Here is a 16,896-nt window from a genome sequence, read left to right on the forward strand (position 1 = left end):
ACTTTTTAAATCCAGCAGCTTAGGAACTAATTTCAAAATGTCAAATGGGTTTGCATAAAAATAAATTCTGGCACAACACAGAAAAACAACCATCGAAGAGGAAGTTTATTAAACAGCAGACAAATATCTAGAAATCCATGAACTTCTAAAGTTAAGATACCAACTAACCAAAAATCATTCAATCAGATCGACATAAAGAGCAATGCCAAGGAGTCTGAGAGACCTGAGGAAGCTCAGAGGGGAGAAGTGGCAGGACTGGGAGCAGAGGAGTCTGCAGAGCCCACAGTATCTCCAGAACACCTTAAGAAAAGGTATATCTAGTTGATTTTAGTTTGAAGTCGATTTTGAGCCCCCAAGGTCCAAATGAAGAGCAGAAGGAAGGAGAACATGAAAAAGGAAGTCAGGACCGTTCACCCACTGATACAAGGGGACTGATCTAATGAGAGCTCACCAAGGCCAGCTGGACTGGGACTGAACAAGCAAGTGATCAAACCGGATTCTCTGAATGTGGCTGACATGGGGGCTGACTGAGAAGCCATTGACAATGGCTCTGGGTCTTGTTTCCTCTGCATGTACTGGCTTTTTGGGATCCTGGTCTGTTTGAATGCTCACCTTCCTGGACCTGGAGGGAGGGAGGAGGAACTTGGATTTCCCACAGGGCAGGAAACCCTGACTGCTCTTGGGAATGGTAAAGGAGGAGGAGAGGGGGTGGGGGGAGCAGGAGGGTATTGGGAGGAGGGGAGAAAGTGGAAATTCTTTAAATAAATAAATAAGGAAAAAAAGATTACCTTTCGAGATAAAAAAAAAACTCTAGGTCCACTTGGGCCTATCTAAAAAATAAAAAAAAAATTTAAAAAAAAAGAAAAGGTATATCTAGTGGAAAGATACTTTAAAAAGAGGACTCACAAAATTGGAAGAAAAGGTGGTGGAGCAGAGCCATGTGAGAGAATAGCAAAATGACAAACATGCATCTAAGGGTGTGGTAGCAATATAGGAGCTTGGTTGCAGCAAACAAAGAACATGGCGTTACTGAAAGGGTCAATCTTTGGCCTGTGGGTAAACTGCAGCATGGAGCCCATGCAGCTCACTCTACAGTGAGAAGGGGATGCCTAGAGGCTGCAAGTACAAAGGTCAATCTGGTGAGCCTTGAGAGAGCTTCCAAAAAGGGCAGGTATATGTGTGGGACCTGGAATTCTTGATGATACTGCCCCTGAATGCCCTGCCTAGATGCAAGATTACCCTGTCTCTGAAAAAATAGGAGGATATCCAAGAACCCTGTAGGTGATGATCCAGTATTTATGGTGCTTCAGAAACCAGACCCCGGGAGTGGTAGGGTGTTGGGAGGAGGGGCGGAAAATGAAACTTTTATAAATTAATAAACTTTTATAAATAAAAAAAAAGAAACCGGAAACCTTGAACCAGAGCAATGATTTTTTTTTTGCAATGAGTATTTGCATGTAAAGCTGTTTGGGCAAAAAATTCATTGCGTAACACACTGAGTTTGCAATGCCACGTGAACAAACATATATGTGATGGAGAAGTAGGAATGACAGAGGCATGAAATGGACCATGCATGGTGAAAAGAGGTAGCCCCTAGAGATTCAGTGGTGGTGAAAATTATGGGTGAAAGTGTTCATGGAGAGGGGAGTATATCATTGTATAGTAGGTCTGGCACAGTGGTATGCAGCCTGAATCTCTGCCAAGGATGTGCTGGTACCACAATACCAGCCAATATGTGCCAATATTGTTGCCTGAGGCCATGTTGACGCCCATGGCAACATCAGTGATCTGTGATGCCACTGGAAGCAATGTTGGTATCCCTGTCCCATGTTGCAACAGAAGGCAATGTTGATGTACATGGCCTGTGCCATGTACATCTGACAGGGCCATGATGCTGCCTATGATCCACATAGCTGCATGAGGCTATGCTGATGTTCATATTTGGTTTTATCACCATAGGACAAATAGAAGTCCTTGGACTGAGCTAATGGCTGAGGCTATGTTGATATCCATGGTAAATGTGGTAAATACAGTCACTCCAAACCGTGTTTATGTTCACAAACTGAGCTGCCATCAGAGTCCATACTGATGTCCACAGCCCATGTTTATAGTTTATGCTGTCACCTGAAGCCATATTGATTTCCATGGTCTGGGGTACCACTGGAGACCATGTGGAAGAATGGGATCAGTTCTGCTGCCTGAGAGTATGTGGCTATCCACGGCCTGTGCTGTTGTTGCCATGGCCTATGTTTGTGGCTCATGTTTCTACCAGAGACTATGTTGGTTCTGCCACTTAGGGTCGTAATAATGTTCCTAGTCTGTGCTGTCTGCACAAACCATGTACAAGTCCATGATACATCCTGCCACGTGCAGTGGGAACAATGACGGTAGACCCACATTTAAAAGTGAGAGCTATAGAAAGCTTTTATGACTCCCCTTTGTTACCCCCAAGAGAAAGAGTCTAGACAGGAAACTATTGAAGAGACTTCTGGCTGGAGAAAGAAGTGTTTACGTAAGGGGGATGGCCACTGGAACATGCTCCAGTGAGTTTATGAGCAATATTGGACTTTCTTTCCTTTTTAGGGGGAGGTCACAGGATTTCAGGTGGACCTGGGAGGACTGGAGATTGGGTGTCATTGAGGTGTATGATGTGAAATTTCAGAATAATAATAATATTATGTTGGGAAATCACCCAATAAAAAATGGCCCATACTACTTCAGAATATATTGAAAACCAATCTAGATGTTGAACAGATAAATGAATAGAAATGTCACAATATGCAGATTGGAATTGTAGCTTGCTGTAATGTAATATGAAATGACATTCTTAGAAATATAGATGCAGCTGAAGGTCATAATACTTGTCAAAATAAGACTTAGTAAGATATAGATTACAAATACAGAATATAGCTTTCCTCATGTGTACAGGAGGAAATGTGTACAGGGATGGGAGACTAGTGATCAATGAAACAGACACATGTAAATAGAACTGACATCTTTTAGTAGAAAGGACGCCAGAAAGAGAGTAATGAGAAATTCTCACAGTATAACCCATTACACATCATACTACCCTCCAAAATAACCCTCCTGGGTGCAAATCATAAATCCTGAGACAGTATTTGATTCGTGGGGAGTGAAGATAAGAAAATGAGCTTCAGGTGGAGATACATAAGGGAAAACCTTAAAGAAAGCCTCGATTGTATTGATGAAAGAAGTGTCAACACAGAAAACACAGTAAAAAAATAAACTTAGAATAAGAAAACCGACTTTAAGCTCGGCGGCTAGGAGGGCCTAACCCTCTGCTATAGTGCCAGAGGACATGGGTTCGAGTTCCTTTGGCGCTGCTAGTGATCAATTGATCGATCAGCAATCAATAAGGAATCAATCGCTTTTGATTAATGATCAGAAAAAATTAAAGACTGTAAATAAGACCTTTCAAACAAATAGTTTATCCTAAAATATGAACACTCTCATGATGCAATAAATAAAAGAGCCTAAGGGAAAATAACTGCCTAGTAACCTGATCTACATACTGCACACTGCTCTGCATCTCAAAGTAAAAATTACCTTTTGAAAATAAGAATGTAATACTGATTAAATACATGTAATCTCGATACTCAGGAGCTCATAAAGGAGAACAGTGTTTGAAGATAAGCAATTTGAAAACAGCAAAAGAACAAAACATAGCTGGCCATTTATTTTTCAAACCTGAAAGTAATATCTTCTAATACAATACAAACTTCTTTTGTACTTTTTCTTAAAAAGTACAGTGAATGAATAAAAGATAAAAATGGATGACTATACCTATAGAACATTTTGGACACACAGTATCAATCCAACTTCTCTAACAGAGACAGAAAGATACTGGTATCCATGCCACTAATGATCAGCATTCTTTTCTCAAAACCAATTATTAAATATTTATATATAGTGCGACGTCAGTATTTGTTGTTGTTAGTATGTATTAATTGTGCACCTTGGGTTTCATGAATTTTCATGAATACAGTATGACCAATGATTGCTGGGGAAGGAAAATCTAACATGATGCATTGGATAGCCAAAATTGACAGAAAAATTAATAGCAAAGGAAACATGTATATTAAGTTCTGCCAACCCCAAGCTCACTGGGCAAACACTGTAGAAGAAAAAATATATGATGTAGATCTTACATTTACATAAGCTACAGAATAGGTGTGAAATACTGTATTCTGAACAGGACATGGCCACTGACCTCATGAAAACAAGCAGTTATGGATACTTCCCAAAGATCAAGATCAAAACAGTCAACATTGAGTGTCTGGGTCCTGGCTGGAGGGCCCTGCTCTCTAGGCTTTAACCCCCCTGTACCCCATCCCCAACTACCAAAACCCCAGAGACACGGAAGACAGTCAAAGATAACTTCAGGTATTGCCTTAGGTTTTTACAGAGGTTTGGTTTCACCTTAAATGTTCTTACATGTCTTCCATTTTTTGTGTGTTTTAAAGAAAGCTATTACACGTGCACATGGAAACAGAAATTGATGTTAAACAGAGAGCTAACAGATGGGAGAAATAATCACCATAAAATATTACTTAAAAACAAGCCTATCAAAAATATGGCACAGAACTGAGACCCTAGGAAATCAGTGTGAAATCTCTCTGCAAAAAGTGAGAGGTACAGAGCTTCCATGGAAACAAACTTTGACAGTCCTGGGAATAGACTGAAGGTTCGATGGACTACAGCATAAGTTGTGAAAGGATGTAAAAATAAATTCCATATACCATAAAACATATTGGTAGATGTTGCTAGACATCATATGAATGCATTGGTATGAAAACATTTAGTTACCGATAGAAGACATACCTTGAAGTAGTATAAGAAGACTCAACTTAATCTAGTCTCTCCTACTTAATCTATTAAATGTGGTGCAAATGAAATTAAAACTGCATCTTTTCCAGCTTGACAACTAATTAGGAACATTAATTAGACTACATACAGGAAATATTCTGAAAAAGAAGAGAAAGGAGGCAGAACTCAACAGAATAGTTAAGACAGTATAAATCACCAGTAATAACAAGTTAATAGAAGAAGCAAATAGGCATGCAGCAAATTATGTTTTCTATATGCTTGATTTGTAAGACTAATGGTATAAATCAAAGTGAATAATTATTATTTTTGTGTAACACATTAGTATGGGGCAAAACAAATGGAAAATATCTGATGAGAAATTATGGATGACACAGACGAAAATGATGTGAACAAAAACATGCTTTCAAAAGAAAAAATGACTCCAATGACACATGAGAAAACATGATTGTATTTGAGAACATGATTGCATTTTAATAAATAATTTATGTACAAACTAGCATCAAAACAAAGAAAATACAAAACACACAGTATTTAATTTGACATACATAATACAGACTCACTTACATGAGGTTATAAGAAAGACATTATTGAAACTAAAATGAAACAGCATGATGATTTAAAAATATTTAATATTTAATAAATAGTACTTAATATTATAAGTACTATTTATGTTACGACAAATACATGTACCACTGTTAAGTAAAATATTCATAATTTTAGTAAATTATCAAATACACTTACTCAAATTTAGATTTTATATACTTTGCCATGGTACATCAAGAAGAATTATTTGGAAATAGCTATTTTCATAAGGAACAGTGCTACGTAGAATTTACAGCTACTCAGATGAGAGATGCATTGATGAGTAAAAGAATGCTCCCCAAAGTAACATAACTCACAGTATGTAAAAATCTTGATGAATTTTAAAGGTAATAAAAAGGTTCATAAATGGCCATCAAATGAAGAATGGATAAGAAAAATGTGGTACATTTACACAATGGAGTACTAAACAGCAGAAAAAATGACATCTTGAAATATGAAGGGAAATGGATGGAGCTAGAAAACATCATTTTGAGTGAGGTAACCCAGACCCAGAAAGACAATTATTACATGTCTCATAAGTGACATTTAAACATCACATTAAGCAATGCAAACCAGCCTACAAATCACAATCCCAAGAAAGACATACATGGATCTAATCTACATGAGAAGTAGAAAAAGACAAAATATCCAAAGTAAAATGGAACATGGGAACCATGGGAGAGGGAGGGGAACAGAGAAAAATGTAGAGCACAATAAAAATCAATAAAATAACTAAAAATGCTTTATATAATACTGTTTAGCTCAGTACAAGTCAGGCTATGCTATGTAGTCAAACCATTTGAAAAAGCGCAACAAGGTAAAAGTTCTTTATAAATTTATAATCAGTTGAAATGAACTTTAAAGTCAGCTTCAAAATTACCCTGCAGTCATTATGAGAAGCGCTGAGAAAACACTGAAGTCAGTGTCATCACGCTTTTCTTGACTTAGTCCAACAGAAACAGTAAAAGTCTTTAAATATATATAAAATAGTCTTCAAAGACATTTTCCAGTCTCCATCCAAATAGCGAGTTCAATTATTGGTTCATTCACGCCACACCTTCTAGACCTTTGGTGACTATCTGAAAGCACAAAGGAAGAAATTCAGAACCATTAGTATTATTATCAAGGTAAAGCATTTTTATGTTTATATAAAAGCATTTCTTATTCATTAGGCTCATGAGTATTAGTCAATTTTTTTGAGGAGAGTGAGTATTTTAATCAACAAAAAATCTACGCATATTATCATATTTAGCTAAATTGAGTATTATTTTTTAATTTTTATTTTTTATTATTAAAAATTTCTGCCTCCTCCCTACCTCCCATTTCTCTCCCCCTCCCCCCACTCACTTCCCCCTCCCTCTCCAGTCCCAAAAGCAGTCAGGATTCCCTGCCCTGTGGGAAGTCTAATCTAATGGGAGCTCACCAAGGCCAGCTGGACTGGGACTAAAAAAGCATGGGATCAAACCGGACTCGGACTCTCTGAACATGACGGACAATGAGGGCTGACTGAGAAGCCAAAGACAATGGCACTGGGTTTAGATCCTACTGCATGTACTGGCTTTGTGGGAGCCTAGTCTCGTTGCGCACCTTCCTGGACCTAGACGGAGAGGGGAGGACATTCAAAATATTTTTAATAACACGGATAAGCACATTAGTATTGATTTTAAAAGTTTTTATTGTGAATATTCATTAAACTTGCTACTTTGTTAATCACAAACATTTTCAAATAATCACACACTGATTGGAAATTGAACCAATATCCCCATTCACTCTACGTATCCTGCTCACTCTGGTTTCTGACTATACATAAAATGTGATAACCAGCATGATGCTCTTGCTGCCATGTTCACTTAACAATGAGACCAAAGAAATATTGGATCATATATTTGAGATTTTAAGTATGGGTGTTTTTGATATACATATATGATGGTTCTATATTACTAAGCATGGGTTCAGAGAACTAAGCTCTGGGCCTTTATAAGAGCAGAATCCACATTTAACTGATAAACCATTTATCAGTTCTTCTCAACTCACAACTCTAATGAAATAGGTAAATCCACACCCATCTATACATGCATAAAATCACAATTTTATTAAATAATTATTTAATAGAACTGTATCAGGAAGACTGGTGATGTGGTCAAATTACAAAGTCACTGGGAAAATGATTTTTTTAAATAAGAAAATTCAAGTGTGTAGAAACAATAAGGTTGAAAAGAATATTACTTTGCTGCACTTAAATTAATAAAATTAAAGTCCTTTTTTTACCTCTAGGTTGCAGATAACACTTTAGGGAAGCAATTTTTCTTCGACTCCAAAAGTTGATCAAACGTAGATTTAAGAAATCTGTCGTGCGGACATCCTAAAAAATAAAGTAGGCAATACAAAACATGTTAAGAAACAAGTATAAGGAACATTATTCTGGTGTTTTGGGGGAGGAGTCTGGTATTATTAGCAAATATTTGTATTCAGTTCCAATTTGTTATGTGCGTGGGAGACTTCAGGTGCATCAGAGGCCCTCAATGTTGGGTAATATCTGTGCTACAACTATAACTCAAATCCCCTGGAAATGTAATTTATGTTCTTCACATGACTCCAGTATCTTATTTTTAATTTATGTACCACTATTTAAAAGCCTCTACACATTCCTAAATGCATACTTGAGATTCCTGAAGTCAATCAAATGCATGAAATGAAGGAATAATCTAGTCTTTCCTTATATAATAATTGGAATGGCTGGAAAGTTAAGTTTATTGGCCTCAGCTTTTACTTTAGTACGCTTATTACCCTGGACAATGTGCCATGCCAAAAGCTCTATCTATATTATACCATCCTATATCCATGAGAAATAATGTCATTATCAATGTTTACTCTTTAAAATGTTTTTTGCTCAGTTTCACTCATTGGTTCATCACTTCAAATACAATCAGTTTAATACTCACGTGGCTAATGCAATACTCTTTGCTGTCACATGAGATCCTCGAGTGTCTAGAATTCTTCACAAAAACATTCAAAAACAGAACTTTGGGAGAAGGCAACTCAGCATTCCCTGGATGTCGACAATCAAAGCTACTGGGAAAAGAAAAGTCTATTTCTTGTTGTTAAGCATTTTCTGCAAAGGCCTTAAAACACATGAGGACAGATAGAAATTGTCTTACTCCTTACTCTTTAGAGGTAGTAAAAATTTAACATTCCCAGAACATGTTTTCTGTTTCCCTAATTTTTTCACTTATTAGAGGTGCTTTCATTGGGCAATCTCAAAGGAGATATACATTGTCTATCGTAAATGAATTGAACAAATCAATTACTACCATATTATTATTAGTAGTATTCTTAAGTATATACCTTAGTTCGAAGAACTAAAATGTATCTATGCAATTTGTTCTTTTCTTCAATTACAATACCACAAACCCCACTTCTATTGAAGAACAGCATTTCAAATGTTATATTATAATAAATGATCTTAAGCTACAGACCTTTTGTTATATTCAACAAATAATAAAAATAAATTTGAGAAGCAAATGATAAAGTACATATTCTTATCCTTTTGTTCCTATAAGGAGGGATTCAGTTCTTCTGCTTCCATGCTTTCTGCTGACAGTGTCTTGATAGGCCAGGATGTCTCAAATTGGTGCGTAGCTGGGCAAGGTCTTTCTTGGAAGGTGCTAGTTTGTGTTCCGTATGCAGCCAAACTCTACTTCTTAAATAATATTGCTTTATATATCATACAGCCTACTTTTTCTTAAAGTACTTCAGAGGAAACATTAAATATCCAACTTTAATAATCTCAGATGAAAAATATATAAATATTAAACAATTTTTAAACTTTTATGTATTGAAACCATCTCAGAAAGCAAAAATTTTATAAATTTACAAAGTTATAGGCTCTTTATTACCAAAAAAATGTATCCAGTAATAGCACTGAGATTGCAGACTCATCTGAACTAGAAATAAAATAGTTATTTTATAATTTGTAAAATCAAATATTACACATTGCTAATAATGTATGTGAAAAAATATAATTACATATGAAAAACAAATGTGCCTTCCTTAGAGTCAAGAAACAATGCTTTTATCAACTCTCAAACTAATTCAAAATTTGAGTTACTTGTTCACTATACATCTTTCTTCATGAAAATAAAACTGTCTAACTTTTATGTAATTTTTATCCAGGCAAAAATTAAATAGCTTACTCAGAATTTTATTTATTTATTGAGTAATATTTCTTTTTGCCTTGAAAAAGCATCTTATTTTATTTACTGAGTAGTATTTATATTTTCCTTGAAAAAAGCATTTGCTACAATGCTTTATTAATGTTAGATTACAATGTAATATTTACAGGTTTATACTTTTTTATGAATATGCATCTGAAAATGAATTTTTCAAATGGAAAGATGTATCAGTTATTTACAAATTGTCTTGAAAGCTGTCATGCAATGTGAATATAATAATGTATTAATTCAAAGAGGTAGAAGAAACTAGTCTATTACTATTACTAGTCTATCATTACTAGAGGAACAGAATGAAGATTTATGCCCTTACATGTACAATAAGCCTTACTTATCCTATGGGATATGATGACTTATCTTGAGTTAAGTAGCCAAAGTTAAATTAAATCTTATTACTCTACCATCAATAAGTAATAAACATAAAACGAAGGTTTCCAATGATGTACTCACAAAATTATATCCTGTAGCACTCTCTCCATCTAGACAGACAAGACTTCAAATGCTGTATTTCACTATTATTTACAAAGTTGTCTTGAATATTGTCATGCAACCAGGAAACACATACAAAACTTTGCAGTGTCCTAAGAGGTAGTACAAAATGTTCATGAAATTTGACAAAAAGTAGAAAGGTCAACCAGGCTACACGGAGGATGGAGTAGAAAAATGCAGTGTTTAACTTTCTCCTCGGCATTCAGACAAATATGAAACACTGAGCTCCGTGATCATATAAAATATAAAAGACTGATATTTACATTATATTTACACCTCTAAAAATACAAGCTGTTTGATAAAAATAGCTCATTATTTACAAAGTTACATTTTGCCAGGTATCAGATGGATATATATACCTATGTAATTCTGAGGTATCTTTTGGAAAAATATGCACAAATATCTGTGGCCAGAAAAATACATACAGCATACATAATTTTCAAAAAACAGTGCCACCTTAACTCTTATACTTGAGTTATACTCATAACTTAGTATCTGAAAAGACAGCATGGTAGACTATACACTCAATATACTTATAAAAATATATTGTATTTTACATTTCTATAAGTTATATGTAAATACACATTAAAAGTATCCCTTTGTTAACAATGTTTAGGTAATTCAACATCACTCAAATGAATACCACATCACTAAATGAACCCTATGAGTATTTAGCAAAATAATTTCTCTTTTCCTACAAACCATATACATTTTAAAATCTTGACTATTATAGGTCAACTGTTTTAAACACAATTTTTTTCTTAATACATGTGTTAACAACTATTCCTGAAATTTTTAACATAAATTCACTAAATACATGACACATTATAGTACTTTTTAAACACTAAAAAGAATTTATAAATTTTAAGAGTATTACACATTCAGAAAATGGAATAAAAATTATATACATAGGCGGATGTATCTGAACATACATAAAAGTATCTCTATATATACACAATGTTTCTATATATACACAAATAAACCTAATATAAATTAAGTACAAAATAGTATGATACTATTAAGACTCAGATATTAATAACACCATGCGCATATGGCAGTTGATGGTGTTTCTACAAATGTAAGAATTTCAGACACTCTACACAGTTAGACTATTATTTCAGCAGTAGTTAAATACTGTGCCATCAGAATTTTTTTTTAAAAATGAATAAAACAAATTGAGAATTTGACGGGATGGGTTAGAAAGTCTGCACTATACTATGCGAAGTCTCAAACATGTAAACAGTGAGATGGTGATCAAATCTTATGTAGCTCACTGATTTAATATGTAAAAATATGACTGATGAATGTGTGTTTGATAACTATAACTGTCTGATACAGCAATTCCAATTAAAAACAATGTTGGCCCTTAACATTTCTCAGTTCACAATGAATAAACGGAAAAACATTGCTGTTATCTTACCACTTACGAAACCATATAATAATCGCAGGTGAAACCAAAAGTTGTGATCTTGCATTTAAGTGACTATTGTTTTAATCAAGTACAGTTACTCATGAGTTAATGTATATAAAACAGTATTCACATACATGTAAATACATGGGACAAACACTATTACATTAAGAACATCAGAAATTTTACATTTCATTTATTTCATGTAATAAAACCCCTATAAATGTTAATAAAGAAGTGATACAAATGTCTAAGAAAAATAATTTTATATATACAAATGACTTATGGTTTTAAATGATAATGGTTATTTAGAATATGCACATATTTTATACAAAACACATCTGAAAAGAGTAAACAGAAATTTTCCATTACATATCTACCTTGCTAGATCTTTTAGATACACAATGGCATAATAGACCATCATGTGTGTTGGGTAGTAGTCTCTACACTATATAACCACACCTCTTTAAACACAGCATAAAGCCATGTTTTATGTTCATAGACAACTTTCCTACCATAAAGTTAAAAACCTTCAGATTCATTCACAAATTACTTCTTATTTGGGTAAAGCCATGACATAGATCATCACTTAAATTGTACCCTCTTATTATATCCTTACTATGGCCCTAAATGAGTCCAGAAATCCAAGTCATTCTAGTAGTTTAATTGTCTTCAAATGCAAAATATCATCATTATTCTTCATAAAGTTAAAATAACATGGTGCATTATTCTATTATGTGTAGATGTGTACTGTCAATCCTAGATGTTATAACAGGGCAATGTCCATCTTGTTACTAAAATTAGGCTAAGCCTCTCTGACCCATAAACATAAACATGACTACTATATATAAAGCATCCTTACTTGGTTAGTAATGTTACCAAGTGAGTGTTCACTGAAAGAACAGCTAAAAGAATCCAATAAAATGAGACCTTAAACTAGAAAGTCTATTTTTACATCTAAAACTATTAAAATATATATGTGATTTGTGATCTTAGGATCAAGATGGCATGAAATAATCATACTTGAATAACTCCATATGTAATTTCCCAATCTATAATTGTTGCACTTCTCATAATCCCTTGTTTCACACTATCCTTAGCCACTACAACATAATCATAAAATTCACTTGTTTCCATTATCTTTATGAAATGATTTTACCAAGTAACAGAAATTTTACCTTGTATTAAGTTCTTTTATCACAGCAATCATTTGAAAAACCTTTACACATACCCTATTCTTAATATTTTACTAAATAAACAAAAAAATAAAGTACAATAACATTATTTTTCTGGTTTGACACCGAACCATGTAAGATAATACGTTATCAATCAAAAATCAATGTTAACTAATCAATCTCTGTTAACTAAATTATCCCAATAAGTTAGTATATATTTATTGTATCAGTTATATTTTACAGTTGTAAAATATCTACTTGTTGTACCTTCAAGCAGATATGCAAAGATTCAGAAGTAAATCTAACAAAGGCATGAGAATTTTCCACAGTAAGAAAATACTACAGCAGTAACTATTATACAAAAAGAAAGCTCATGAGGAACAAAAACACCTGGTATGGATGTAATCTTCCAGACTCTGCCAAATCAAGTGTTTGAAAATATGAATAAGTTATCTTACTGCCCCAAAACAAAACTAACTGATGTTTTACCCATACTCAATATCAGGAATCAGAGTTAATTTAAACCCTTTGTTTATCAAATTAACACTCTATTGAAATGCACTGTGAGGATAAATATACAATACCTTCTCTGGATTCACCCTCAGCATTCTCTAAATATCTCATTAAAAAATATCAATGAGTATCTTACTAGCAATATCTCAATATAGTGAATTGAAAATTGAGAATGACTAAGAACATGCTCCAGAAATTATTATAGAGGGTAAGAACTTGATGACTGGAAGAAAGACATTAGCTTCCATTATTTTTCTCAGGTTTCTACATACAGAAGGAAAGCAGAGTGAAAGCAGGATGGGAATATGGAGGCACTTTACAACAGGGAATGAAATAGGTAAAAAACCAAGTTTGTAAGAGTGAAAAGATCTACAGCTCCAGTCTCCTTGGGAATAAATTAACTTTGTTACCTAAGTCATTAAACTGACACTTTGGCTAGATTTCAGAGTAATCATCACTTTGAGCCTCATTTCATCATGCTCAGTAAACACAGCTCATCATAAATCCAGCCAAGGTCCTTGACAAGGTATGTTCTAAAAACTAGGTAACAATTTTAATGTTAGGTATGTGGTTGTGGGCACTTGGTAATGGTGTGGTAGGAAAGACAGTGAGGGTCCTGATTTAGAAAGACACTCAAAGTTTAGAGTTATGGTTCAGTGACAATAATTCCTTCACATAAACAAGATTCTGGGCTAAATTACCAGCAATGAAAAAAATGTTAAGTGTCTAGGCTAAGAGTATGGTTAGTTCCCTAGTTAGATGCAGTAGGTCCTGTGTCTATCAGAGTATCTGCATCAGTCTCAATAATTAAATGAATCTGCTAGATAGGAGTAATGCAATAATGCATGACTGTAGTCCCACACTTGGGAGGCAGAGGCAGGAATACTGAGTTTTACAGAGTTATTTTACAAGACCAAAGATGAATGAACAACAAAACAAAACAAAATCACAAAATTAAAAATTAAAATTATGGACAGTATACAATTAATTGTACACTGTATACAATTAATTGTATAATGGAATTGTATACAAGTATACAAGTAATTGTATAATGACAGGATACAAGGCCCTAGCGTTCAATCCACAGCATCAAAATATAATTAAATAAATATGTAAATAAACAGTAAATGCAGAGACAAAAACTGATCATAACAGTTTCAGAATAAGAGTGAGATCCAGGGTTTCATAGAACTAAATATAGTAAATAACCATTCCACATAAAACATAACTATCCAATATATAAAGATCTTAAATCACTAATTCAATAAATAAATGAAGACAATAAATATATTAGAAAAACAATAAGAACCTAATAATAAATGATATAGGTATATATATATATAGATAATTAACCAGATAAATAGTGAATGAGTAAATGAAATAATCATGTAGATGAAGACAATAAATAAAGTAGTGCATAAATAAGCAAATAAATCATTACATCTACCATGAAGACAATAAATAACTAAACAACCAAATAAATGAGCAGGCTGGTAAAAATGAAAATAAATAAGCCAGCAGGTAAATAATGTAAATCAATACCCTGATATGTAAAAAGGCAATGAACAGATCAAGAGGCCAATATATAAATTGTGCAATAAATAAGTCAATAAGTATGTATAAATACCACCACCAATAATGAAGAAAGGGAATAATCAGATCAAGAGACTAGCAAGCAACCAAGCAAATAAATAACTAAAATAAATAGCAAGCAAATAAATAATTAGGCCAATCAATCCACTGATTGATCAAAACAGCAATAAATAAAAAACCAATGTGTGCAATAAATACTGTGTAAATAAAATCATTAAATAGATCAACTATATAAAAAATAAATGAGTGCATAAATACATAAATAGATGGATAACATCAACTCAATAAATAAACTCAATCATTTGATATTTTTAAAAGGCAATACAAAACAATAAATAAATACATTAGATGCTAAGTAAATGAATTAATTAAAAAGATCAAATATACAAGGAATAAGCTAATTGTCCATCAATCAACCAAGAGGTAAAAATGGCAATACAATGATTAAGACAGCAATAATAAATAAATAAATAATCAAATACTGCAATAAATGTTAATGGGTAAGTATATCAGCCATTAAACAGATAAAATATGCAATAAATAAATTATTGGGCAAGTACACAGATAAAAACATAGATATGTACACAAGATAATAAAGCCAATCAATCTGAAAATATGTATAAAGGTAATAAATAGACAACAACAAAAAATTCCTAAATAAATAAATAAATAAATAGATCAAATATACAAAAAAGTAAACAATGTCAATCAATCCACCACTAATAAGGAAGGCAATGCACAGATCAAGACACCAATAAAAATAAATATATAAATAGTATATACAAGTCAGTGGGTATGCAAATTAAGAAATAAATAGATAAACGTCAATCAATCCACCACTAATAAGGAAGGCAATGCACAGATCAAGACAGAAATAAAATAAATAAATAGTATATACAATGAATAAATAGATGCAATGTACAAATAAGATAGTGGGTAAATCCATAAATAAATGTCAGGATAGGTAAAAATGGCAATAAATAAACCATGACTACAATAAATAACTAAATAACTAAATAGATAAATAAATAGTTAGTAGGTAAGTACATAAATGAATAGGTTAGTGGGTCAGTAAATAAATGACAGCAAGTCAATAAACTAAGTCAGTCAATCTACTAACACATAAGTAATGAACAGATTAAGATGCAAATAAATAAATTGAATATGCAAAAATAAATAAGTTAGTGGATATGTAAGCAAAATCATTAAATAGACCAAATGTATGAGTGGGTAAGTAAATAAATATAATAGCAACTCTATAAAGAATGTCAATCAATCCACTGATTGATAAGAAAAGCAATGAACAGATCAAGATAGCAATAAATAAATGAATAGAATATGCAATAAATAAGTTAGAAATCATATGTACAATAAGTTAGTAAGTCCATAAATAAATATGTCATCAAGTCCATAATGTTAAACAATCACCCCAATAGGTAATCTGAGCAATAAATAACCATTCAAGATCACAATAATAAATAAATAAGTAAATAAATAAATAAATAAATAGATAAGATACTGTGTTAGTAAATTAATAAATCATTAAATAGATCAACTTACAATAAATAAGTTAGTGCATAAGTAAATAAGTCAGCAAGTAAATAAATATCAATCTGACAGATAAGAAAAGCAATGAGCAAAAAAAATAAATAGAATATGCAGTAAATAAGTTAGTAGACAAGTAAGCAAATTAAATAGATCATATACAATAAATAAATTAATGAGTGTGTCCATAAATGTCAGAAGTCTATAGTTGAACAATTCCTCCCAATAGATAAAAAAGCCAATAAATAAACCATTCAAGACCAAAACAAATGAATAAATATTCAATAAATAAATAAATAAGTTATTGGTTAAGTAAAATAATAAATCGTTAAAGAGATCAATTGTACAATAAATAAGTTAGTGGGTAAGTAAGTAAATAATAAAAATGACAGCATGTTAATAAATAATACCAAACCGAGAGATAAGAAAAGTAATGAGCAGATCAAGGCATAGATACATAGATAGATATAGATAGATAGATAGATAGATAGATAAATAGAATGTGCAGTAAATA

The 16,896-nt window shown here is 32.7% G+C and overlaps 1 long non-coding RNA gene and 1 other non-coding gene across 3 annotated transcripts in view; both read right to left on the minus strand.

Annotated features, from left to right (window-relative positions):
• LOC125401143 (uncharacterized) overlaps window positions 1-16,691 on the minus strand; it is a 32,556-nt gene extending 15,865 nt beyond the window's left edge. The window contains exons 1-5 of one of the 2 annotated variants that reach the window (XR_015736407.1): window positions 8,373-16,691; window positions 7,699-7,792; window positions 6,854-7,027; window positions 6,311-6,509; window positions 4,843-4,985 (exon numbers count right to left, since the gene is read on the minus strand). This is a non-coding gene — a long non-coding RNA (uncharacterized LOC125401143). Of the gene's footprint in view, window positions 1-4,842; window positions 4,986-5,278; window positions 6,510-6,853; window positions 7,028-7,698; window positions 7,793-8,372 lie in introns of those variants that run through there. The other variant, XR_007232225.3, reaches the window with a different exon arrangement.
• LOC125401151 (small nucleolar RNA SNORD64) lies at window positions 13,682-13,751 on the minus strand. The gene has a single exon (XR_007232227.1). It is a non-coding gene; the product is annotated as a small nucleolar RNA SNORD64 (small nucleolar RNA).
• Window positions 16,692-16,896: the final 205 nt, after the last annotated feature.

Source organism: Myodes glareolus, chromosome 24 (assembly GCF_982192425.1).
Source record: "Myodes glareolus chromosome 24, mMyoGla1.1, whole genome shotgun sequence".
Lineage (NCBI taxonomy): Eukaryota > Metazoa > Chordata > Mammalia > Rodentia > Cricetidae > Myodes > Myodes glareolus.